Here is an 11966-nt window from a genome sequence, read left to right as displayed (position 1 = left end):
ATAATGCCTCTTATTGTCTTCGAAATAACTGCCCCTAACTTCAGACATAGTAAAAATCAAACAAAATAAAATAGAATAGAGCCAATAAAAATAAAACAATGAATACAATAAAGGACTTCAAAACAAGATAATAGTCAATCCAAAATGTCTACCATATTATATCTTATCTTTGAAATAGCTGCCCATGTCACTGGATATAATAAAATCAAACAAGACAAAACAGAATAAAACTCAATCCAATAAAACAATGAAAATGATGCAGGACTTCAAAAGAAGATAATAGGGAATTGACAATGGCTTCCACCTTCAAAAAGAAATCCCCCATGGATGCTACACTGCATATTATTGTCCTCTGAACAGATGATCAGACTACTGGCTTCAGAACTGCAAAGTCGGTGAAACACTAACACTACAGGGATTAAATTGTATTTTACCTCAACAGCCATCATCACAGCCTGTTTTCCGGATGAGCCAGTCACTTGGTCGTGGTGATGGGGTTGGCTCTTCCTGTTTCCCAGCCAGTGCACTGGAAAGGGCTGGCCTCGGGCTCTCCCCACAGCAGCCCACACATGGCACTGATTCATGGAGAGGGCTTGCTTCTTGGTGACTTCTTGTTCTCTTCTCCCACAGTCCATGAATACACTGACTCATGGGAAAAGGCTGGGGTCTGGCTGTCCTCCTGACAGCCTGCACATGGTGCTGACTCACAAGGAGGGCTTGCTGCTTCTTGAGTACATAAAGTTACAGAGGAAAATGCTAGAAATTGCAGAATTCTAAAATTCTGCAATTTTCTGACCATCGGCTTTTGGCCTGCTCTGAAAAAGACATCCCAGTGCATTTCTTGCTTTGTGAGGGCTTCTGCTAAAATCATAGCCAGTCAAGCAAATATATATATACACACACACACATATATATATATATTCTTACTCTTGTTTTCATAAATTCTTCATAAACAACTAAATATGATGCTGCAGATTCAAATATACCAGGAGACAGAACAACATTAAAAGAATATCAGTCTCTTAATTCGAGTATCTCTGTACTGAATCTTAGGTATTAAATTTCAATTTTTCATAAGAAAACACAAAGCTAAAATCTCGTGTCAACAAAAACAAAGGTATTAAAACTCATAGCCAGTTCAAGTACATATATACAATATATGTGTATACGTGTATATACATATATATGCATATAATGTATGTATATGTATATATCTTTGGCAGTGCACTGACCAACCACGCAAAAACTTACAGGAGCAGCAGCTAATGAACTGTAGATTGTGATGTCATCACCTGGCACCACGACTGCTTTCTGAGCATGCTCATGGCTCCTGGGGCATGCTGGGGCAACTTGGCTCTATGTCCACAGAGCGGGCTCTGCATGCCCACTGTGCCTTGCATGTCATAAGTCCACCACCACTGCTCTAGATAATTTGCCTTCAAATCTTAGATGAAATGTACTCTGTGGGAAGGCCAGCCAATGAACTTAACCTGCAATCTGCTATGCATTTTTCTGAATTCTTATTTCCCCTTATCACGTTCTCCTTCCCCTGTCACACCATCCTCTAATGGAAGGCATACTTTACTTACGTGTCATGTTGATTGTTTATTGCCTGTCTCTTACCACCATGGTAGAATGTTTGCTCCAGAAGGCAAGAATTTCTGTGGGTGTCCACAATAAACCTTGCCTAACAATAGTGGGTGCTGCATACTTAATGTTCAATACATAGCAATCTGCTGTCAGGTGCATGAAAGTATCTCATTACTTTATCATATTTTTTACTAGTTGCATTCAAGAATTTATATATTGAAATACACATTTTATAAAGAATTGTTTTCTTATTGTACCTTTATATTTTCAGCATTGTACAGAGTGTTAAACAATTACGTGTGTATTCATCTATGTAATACTCAGAAATCTATTTATTTATTTGTATTTTTGTCACTGGGAATCGAACATCACAACCTCACATTTTCCTGGCAGGTGCTGTGCCACTTAGCTGTAACACTGGCCAGAGAAGCCTCTTTAAAATGATGGTTTAGACGCTGGGGATTTAGCTTAGTGGCATAAGCACCTGCCTTACAAGCCTGTGGTCGTGAGTTTGATCCCTGGTACTGGTAAAAATACAAAAAAAAAAAAAAAAAAAGACTAAAATGATGGTTTACATTTTCCTTTAGCTCTGGAATTTTCCTCTATAACTTTATATATTCAATAGCTAAAACAAGATATGTGATACTATACCAGATTCACATGCATATATTACAAACATATTATAAAACAAATACTAAAATAAATACTAGCAAACTCAACTGCCAAATTGAAAAGAATTACATGTACAGGAAGGCATATTATAATATCAGATATGCTGATTTTATAAGTCAGGATAGCAAATTCCATATTACAAAACATTTGTGACAGTATCAGCGTTCCAGGAGCTGGGCCTAGTGACACAAATGCCTGTAATCCCCACAGTCTGGGAGGCTGAGGCAGAGGGATCACAAGTTTGAGGGCAGCTCAGGCAGTGTAGCAAGCTCCTGTTTCATCGCAAAAATACAGAGGGTTGGGATGTAGCTCAATGTTACATTTCTAGTACCACGGAAATAACTGAATATGATATCGGACTGTGAATGCTAGAGATGGTTTAGATTACTCCATGAGCCACTCCTGGAGCAGTGGGTGGGAGAAGCCACCCAAAGTGCTTGACTGCTGCTTGCTTAGGAGGGGTGGGCAGGTGTTCCAGGGTACGCCCACAGTGTTGGCAACGTGCTTCCTTATTGTTTGTATTACTTGAATATTTTCCAATGGGTGTTCATTCCTTTTGTAATAAGCATGGTCACAAAATATAGAAAGCAAATAAGCAAAATGATAAGAATCATCTGTGTTCTACAGGGTCGGGCACTGTGAGCATTTTATTTTTATAATCTTGTTTTCAAGCCTGTGTGGCCCTGAAGCATAGGAGTCATGTGATGGACAGTGTCTTTTGTCACGACTGTTCTGGCTGGGAATACAGCTGAGTGGCACAAACTCCTGCCTGGCAAGCGCAAGGTCCTGAGTTCTAGTCCTGGTACCAAAAAAAAGAAAAAAGACTGTTCCGGCACCTCCCCATTTGAGTTGAATGGGGAGAAAACTAGGGTGAGAGTGAAGCTTGGTTGTAACCTAGCAGGAGGAAGAAAGACTTAGTGACTGGGGCAGAGGGATAGGGTCTGGAACTCAGGGGTTCGAATGATCCTCCTGTCTCAGCCTTCTGAGTAGCTGGGACTGTGTATCGTAGTGATGGTGATTCGGGATATGCATGCATTCCAATTTTAGATTCAAGATATCAGAAATTAGCTGGGTGTGTTAGCACACATCTGTAATCCCAGTGCTCCGGAGGCTGAGGCAGGAGGATCATTGCAAGTTTGAGACCAGCGTAGGCTACAAAGTGAGCTCAAGGCCAGCCTGGACTGCACAGCGAGACTCCATCTCAAAAAAGACCAAAAAAAAAAAGTCATGGATGAGCTGGACAAGGTGGTGCATGCCTATAATCCCAGAATTTGGGAGGGCTGCAGCAGGGAGACAGCCATGAGTTCCGGGCCAGCCTAGTCTACACGGTGAGTTCAAAGCTAGCCTGAAGTACATGGGGGACCCTGTCTCAACAAAACAAAAAGAACATTGGAGATAGGGAGGACTTTAATTTGCTTTTGTTCTCTCTCTCTCCTCCTCCCCTCCCTTGCTTTTTCACCCAAAAACAATTTCAATGTTCATAAAGTATGAAATTTACTGAGTTTGAGATATATACAGGCCTGTGAAACTGTCACCACAATTGAGATAATTAATAGATCCCTGTAAATGATTAAAAACCATTGATACTTTTTTCTCATCTTGATGCTCTGTGCCCTCATAATTTTCTTCCTGTCATATTGCAGTTTGCTTTCTGTAGGCTTTGGTATAAATGGAATCATGCAATATGTACTCTTTTCCTCTGACTTCTGTCACTAGGTATTATCTTGAGATTCACCCCTTTGCTACATTGATCAGTGATTTCCTTTTTTATCACTCAGTAGTATTTCATAACCTAGCTATGTAAAAGTTACCTATCCATTCACCTGTTGATAGGTATCTGAGCGACTGACAGGTGTCTGCTATTACAAATCACGCTGCTATGAACATTCACATAACATGTTTCTGTGTGGCTCTAAAGTACTTTCATGTCCTTTGAGTAGTGGAATGGTTTGACTGAGTTTTGTAGTAATCATTTTTCTGTCCCCAGCTTTGGCTCTGTATCTACAAGTGTCACTTTTATCAGCTTTCGACTCTCTCTGGCAAATTTAGTGTTGTGGCATGTTTCTTTCTTTCTTTTTTTTTTTTAATGTTTATTTTTAAAGTAGTGAAAAGGCCAGTATTTCTCAAATAAATTATTGAGAAACAAAATTGAGACTCTGGCCTGTTAAGTTTTCTCTTGTGTTTTGAATAAGCACAGCTCTTGTCCCCCGGAGAAAGTGCAGAGATTTGCAGGGGTCCCTGCAGTTCCCAGTGACTGGGACTCGGTAGTGGGTAGGAGTGGAGGGACAGGGAAGGGACCAGGAATCCTCGCACATCCTCAGAATTGACTCCCTGATGGTGGAATTTCAAAGGCCAACAGTGATGTAATTTAGGTCCTGGGTGTAGGTGAGGATGAATCAACTGGCTCCAGACCAGAAACCCAGCCAGGCCACTAGAATTCTGGGAGGTGCCTGGCCCCTGGAAGACAGCCCTGGAGAGCCCAGGATGCTGGGGGTGGGGTGGGGGCAGGAGCTCATTGTTCTGTACTGCTGTCTTCCTTGGTTGGCTATTTTCAGTTTTCATTCATTTTTTTAAAAAATTAAGATCCCACTTCCTGTTAGGTGTTTTTTTCCCCTTGCAAAGCATATATAACCCCCAGTTTAACCATTTTAAGCATATTACTCAGGGGCATTGCGTACATCCAAAATAGTCAGCCACCACCACTGTCCATTTCCAGAATTTTTTCATCATTCCAGATGGACAGTCTGTGCTCATTAAACAGTAACTGCCCATTCCTCACGCTGCAGCCCCTGGCCACCAGCATTCTGCTTCCCATCTCTATGACTACCTATTCTAGGTACCTTGTATGTGTGGAATCAAAATTACCTGACATTTTGCTTAGCACTGATGTATTTCTTCAAGTCCTTGCTTTCAAGAGTCTCTGGGTCATATGACAATTGTATGTTTAACTTTTTAGTTAATTGTTTCACTTTTTAATGTATGGGCTGCCAAAGTGAGCACTGTGGGTTGAACTTTTTAGGAACTACTAAACTGTTTTACACAGGGTTGTACCATTTTACATTCTCATCAGCAATCGGGGTGGCTTCCAATGTCTTTACATCGTCTTCAACATTTACATTGCTTTTGTTCTTAAAATATAATAGACAGCTGGGCAAGGGTAGTATGTAACTGTAATCCCAATATTCAAGAGGCTGAAGCAGGAGGATCACCATCTGTTTGAAGCCAGCTTGAGTTACATAGTGAGGTCTTGTCTCAAAAAACCAAAAAATAAATACATGAATACATAAACAATGTAATAGATATTCTGATGGGCATAAAGTAGTACCTTACATGGTTTTGATTTGCATTTGTCTAATGACTAATAACACAGGGCCTCTTTTCACAAGCTTACCAACTATTTGCAGATTTTTGAGGAAATGATTATTAAAGTCCTTTGCTTATTTTTGAGTTGGGTATTTTGTTTCTTTGTTGTTACTTGAGTTGTAAGACTTCTTTATATATGATGGCTATTAATTCCTTATCAGATAAATAAATTATTTAGAAATATTTTTCTCCACTCTGTGGGTTTTCACTCTCTTGGTTGTATATTTTTTAATTTTTGAAAGAGAACTGACTGTGCCATATGATTTATGATCTGATCACCAAACCTAAAAGACTAAGCTTATTTAAGAATGAATTGCTTCAATAAAAATTGATGCTATTCTCATTCAGATTTCATGATGTAGGAAAAAATGTATGATTGAGTTATATATATTTGGGTATAATCAATATGCTATTTATAATGCATATGTGTTTAAAGCTGTATATAACTATATATTTTAATTAATAAATATACCTATATAACGATACGTATTATCATTTCTCTAAGACTAGCTGGTTCTCATGACCATAATCAGCCAAAGCTGAGAAATTTTCCTATCATGTATACAATTCCATGTCATGATACACTCAGTAGGAAAGGTCAAAAACAGAAAGCAAATTTTATCACTAAAGAGAGACTCTTTCATGAAAGAGAGACTGTGTAGTTCTCTCAAAAAGAAGTTTTAATGGGGAATAACTTTAATATCACTACAAAAACAGGCCATAGAAGGCTGGGGATTTAGCTCAGCGGCATAAGCACCTGCCTTCTTGCAAGCAGGTGGTCGTGAGCTCGATCCCCGGTACCGATAAAAATGAAAAAGACAAAAAAAAAAAAAAAAAAAAAAAGGCCATAGAGTTTAACAGACAAACATATAAAGCAAACAGTGTCAAATTCCTCGGGTTCCAGAAGTAATGCATTGAAATCTGTTTAGCAAATAGAGACGACACGTGGGTAGAGTGGTCTGCCTCTGACTAATCCTCAGCATTAACTTGCATTTCTCAATCTCGGCAGTGTTGACATTTTGGGCCAGAAAATTCCCAGTCATCATGCGGGCTCTTTGTGCATTGCAGAATACTTAGCAACACTCCTGGTCTCCACTCCCCAGATGCCAGTGGCACCCCTGCCCCAACAGTGTTAAGGAAATGTCCAGACATTGCTGGTGAAGGTTTGGTTTGGGGCCAAACTGAGCCCTGCTGAGAATGAATTCGTTAGCTAAATATTTATGATCTGCTGAGAGGGGTGTTAACAGCTAGACAGGTATATTATTTCATTCCTTCTTCATCTTTGCCCCCATTTCTCAGATGGGCAACTGAGGTTCAGCAGGGTTAGGTAAATGACTAAACTGAAAAGCAAATGAATCGCTGAGCTGAGACTTAAACACAGACCTGTCAGTCCCCACCATGAAGTGCTTCTTTCAAGACAGAGGTGGCTATATTCCAGGTCTTGCTTAGATATGTCTAAATCTATATTTCCAAGCTTTTTGTTGACAATTGCCTTTTAATTTTCCTATTATCACATTAGATATGTCTAAAACCAAAGTTAGCATTTTTGCTCTTTTTCTTTTTATCCTCATTTCTATTTTTCTGCTGATCCATCTTCCTGATTGAGATTAAACTTAGATCTCTCTTTTTCTGCATCATCATAGACAGAATCACATATCTTTGTACATTGTATATAATTTTTCATATTTCATTTTAAAGTGTTTTTAATGATCAATAAGGAAAATCTAACCAAAATTCCCAATATGATTCTTCATGGCTTTTACAAGCCATAAAGTGCTGTAATCCTAGGCCTCAGGAGGCTGAGGCAGGAGGATCCCTGTGAGCTTGAGGCCAGCCTGATCTACATGGTGAAACTCTGTCTCCAAAACCAAAAACAAACCAAAACAATTGCCACATGAAAAAACAAGATGAGAAATTACCATATTCATTTTTATTTACCAAATATGAGATGTGATAAAAATACAGTGAATGCTTAAATTAAAAATAAAAACATTTTACTACAGTGACAGACATTGCCATTAATTCCTCCTCCCCCTCTAAGTACTTCCCTTTCTTTGAGCACATTTACCCCATGGTTCTTGCCACCTTCTGAAACAGTTCTGGAAGTGCTCTTTCAAGTTTTCTTTCTGCGGCTTTCTCAATCAGTTCAATCACTTAAAACATTTATGGTTATTTCTGTCAAATGGAAACATTACCATGTGTCCTCATTCACTAGTTCACTAGATATGGCACTGTTCACCTTCTGGTTCTTCCCCAAAGTTAAAATGATCAAGTAAGGAAATGTTTAGAATCCATTCAGGATGAGGAAACCTTGACCGCACTGCTAACCACATTCATTAAAGAGGACTTCCAACAAAGTGCTTCAGAAAGTGGCTAGAAGGATCGGGTTAGTGTGGGTAAAGCAAGGGGGAGTATTCCGAGAGGGATTAAAAATGGTTTTTAAACATTCACTGTACTTTTTGCTCTCAGCCTGTACATATGGCTCCTACTATGTGTCAGACACTATTGTGAGCACTACAGCAATATTTACTCAATCCACAGATGAGCTGCACTATGCAGCTATAAATAATGGAAGTACTGTACGAATAGACATTAGACCAAGAAGGTTACAGTAGCAGGGCAGATGCTGTGAAAGCAGACACCAGTGAATTAGAAAGGCAAGAGATGCTCAGGGGAAAACACTGTCCATCAGAATAGCCCCAGTGGGGACAGAAGGGGAGCAGCTCTGCAACTCCTGCTCTGCTCCAGCAGCACAGCGTCTGGAACAATCCACAGGGAGCATGTCTTCCTTGTGACTGCCTCACGGCATCCTGGAGGTGGCAGCTAGAAGCTGACAATCAACTCTACCTCTCACCATACGTTTCTCTTGGACAGCATGTGTTGGAGGTCAGCAGAAGTATGGTGCAAAATTCAAGCACACACTCCATATTCATTAATTCATTAATTAATTGAGGCTTCATTAATTCATTCATTAATTAAGTGAATTCATTAATAATAAGAGGCATTTAAAATCGGTGGAGGAGATGGAGTATTCAAAGAAACGATATCAAAATGACTATTCACTTAGAATTAATTTAGATCTCTATTTCACATCATCATTGACATAAATAAAAATCCAGATGGGGCAAAAAGTTTTAAAAATACTTGAAGAACAAGAATTTTGGAGTAATCTTAGTATAGAGAAGCCTTCATATTCAAAAGACAGCATCTAAAAACCATTAAAAAATGACCAAGAGAAATTTGATGAAATAGAAACTTAAAACATCTAGCTAGGTCATTCTAGCTACTCAGGAGGCTGAGGCAAGAAGATGGTAAGTTCAAGGCCAGCTCGGGCAACTTAGCAAGACCCTGTTTACGAATAAATAAAAAGGGGTCAGATGTAGCACAGACGTAGAGTCCCCCTAGGTTCAATCCCCAGTACTGGAAAAAAATTTAAAACTTTCATGTGGAAAAATATTATAAGTAAAAAGTCAGGCAATAGCCAGGTGTGGTGACATATACACCTAGGAATTTCAAAAGTTGAGACAGGAGGATCACTTGAGCCCAGGAATTTCAAGGCCAGCCTGGGCAACATACTGAGACCCTGAATGAATGAATGAAAAAAAATGTCAAACACCATATAATAGATTTGGAGAAATCATACTAGAAAAAGCCTTCCTAAACACCTTAGAACAAAGCTTGTGAATGATTGGCTAGAACTGTCTCTTATGGCCACTCTTGGCATGGGAGCCGGGCAAATGAGTGGTTGGTTTTTCCAGCCTCGGTAGGAGAGATGGGTAAGGAAGAAAAGGTTGAAAGTAGGTTTTTATTTAGTAAACCCTCTGCATCAGCCATATCCACAGGTAACAGGATGGAAAGGTTTGTGCAAACTACGATACACTGTTGCTGAGGAAATTTACTCAGCAAATTCCTTCAGTCTGTGTGCAGTGATGAGAAAACAATTCCAAGAACACAGCACAGGGGCTGGGGATTTAGCTCAGCGGCATAAGCACCTGCCTTTCAAGCAGATGGTCGTGAGTTTGATCCCCGGTACCAATAAAAAAAAAAAAAAAAAACAGCACATAAACTTATCCTGTGTGTGTGTGTGTGTGTGTGTGTGTGTGTGGTTGAGGGTGGAGCTTAATAGTACACTGATTGTCTAACATCATGTGTAAGGTCCTGGGTTCAATTCCCCAGTACTAAAAAATTAATCAGCCAATAATTAATCACTTGATTTCTGGAGTTAGGAGAACTGAAGTAGTGGAGGAGAACCTTAGGCTTTGCTATATACTTCCATATTATTTAAAGAATTTACATTAGCAATGTAGTCCCATATGTTTTAAGTGATTAAAAAAGAAACACCAAGAATTTACCACTCCTCCTCCCTCCACAGGGAGAGAAAACCTTTTTTCTTTTCTTTGTCCATGAAATCTATTATTTGTTTTCCACAATAGCATTTGCATTTTCTTCTCTGGTCACATCTCCCTTTCTATTAGCTGGTGCTCCCTGATTACAATTAGATCTCTGATATTAGCACCTCCAATTTTTGTCCCAACCCTGAACTCTACAGCCAGTTTATTTTTCCTAAGACCAGGTTTGCTTCAATCTCTACTATTAGGATTTAGATCTCAAATATCCTCCCAATATGTTTTGAAGGGGATTAGATCACAGGGCTCTGTACTTAAGACAGTAGTGGATTTACCCACTGCGGCTTGTGCAGTCTAGAGGGTGGGTCAGTGGGGGTGTGGCCTAAAAGAATATTTTCTTATCCCTAGCTCTCCTTCCTCTTCCTGATTCCTGGACATCAGGACTTGTGCCACTTTCCTTGGGTTCAATCCCCAGTACCAGGCATACATATATATTCAGTATTCACTGAAGACTAGTTACAGAGCTTAAAAAGTCCAGGCGTAAGGGAAGCTGAAGTGGGCAGGCACGGATGGTTCTCACTTTATTTGCTCAGGCCTTCTTTTGAGGAACACAATCATCCTTCTCAGAACACACTGAAAAACAATGACTTAAGGGGAAGAAGTTCTCAATTCTTTTGGCATTAATGCCTTGCTCAATATGCTTTTACAATCTAATTTCCCAAAATGAGTTTCCTTCCTCCCTTCTTCCTGGGGGGGGTGGGGGGTGGTCAGTGCGAGTTCCTCTTCCTCCAGAGAGTTCTTCCCAATTCTTTCGGTCTCTCTGAGCTGTGCCACTTACTTACACCAGAATGCTCTTTAGTTATTGAGTCTCTCATCCTGTGGGCTCATCATGTCTACCCAACATGAGCAGCACTGGGACCGCCTGAATAATATTCTATCATAGCACACAAATAGCTGGCTGCTTAATTGATATAATGAATCTCCCTTTTAAATGCTCCACACCTGCCCAAGCACCTCAGCTGAACCTCCTATCACTATCAGAAAAAGCACGGAAAAGCTCGTATTATTTTTCTATGGCTGCCGTAAGAAATTACCATCAATTTGGGGATGCAAATCCTGAAAATTGACTATAGTTTGTAGGTCAGAAGACTGTCATGGGCTGCAATGAATTAAAACCAAGGTGTTGGAAGGACTCTGTTTCTTCTAGGAACCCAGGGAAGAATCTCTTTGAGGGACTTTGCGAGCTTCTAGAAGCTTCCAGATTTCTAGGCTCCACCTTCTCAGACTACTTAGTAAGGGTTGGCTGAAGCCTTCTCACAGGACATCACTCCGATCTGTTCTGCTTTTCCGCTTCTAAAGGACCGTTAGGACAGCGCAGTCCACTCAGACAGTCCTATTTAAGGTCATTTGGTTAGCAATCTTCATTCCATTTGTAAACTTAATTCCCCTTTGCTGTGTAACCAACCTTTGAGTTTTCAGAACACCTAACGTAGACATGAAGAGGGGGATTATTTTGCCTACTCCAGGCACTTTTATGCAAAAGGCTAAGTGCTTGCAGCTAGGTGGAAGGGGTGTCCCAGGGAGCGGGAAAGGTTTTTTGGATTTACAAAATTCCCTTCAAATAAGGCTGCTCTGCGGCAAATTCCTTAGCAAATCACTTGAGCTTAAGCACTGACGTTTCGGCTGAAATGGAAATTGCATCCTTTGCTCTACGTGTTAAATGAGGTAATTATGTAGACGGCTCAGCTCAGAGGCCAACAAACAGGAGTCAAGCAGCTCTTGATGAATCTTGATGAGGAGGGTGGGCGAAGTTCTCTACATGGCATCTGGAGATAGTTTGGAGAGATTTCCGTGAAGGAGTGGGGGAGGCACGCCTGTCCTGGACGAAGCTGGGGGTAGAAAATTCTAGCAAAACGAATCACTTTTTATTGAAAACTTCCGAGTTAAGGTTGGAGGCGGGGTGTGGGGCTAATTACTGGGTCGAAGGGGAAAATT

The sequence above is a fragment of the Cavia porcellus genome, unplaced genomic scaffold, assembly GCF_034190915.1.
Source record: "Cavia porcellus strain 051 isolate PalLab524CR breed Dunkin Hartley unplaced genomic scaffold, mCavPor4.1 scaffold_37, whole genome shotgun sequence".
Classification (NCBI taxonomy): domain Eukaryota; kingdom Metazoa; phylum Chordata; class Mammalia; order Rodentia; family Caviidae; genus Cavia; species Cavia porcellus.
The sequence above is the reverse complement of the archived record's forward strand: the minus strand, read 5'-3'. Positions refer to the sequence as shown.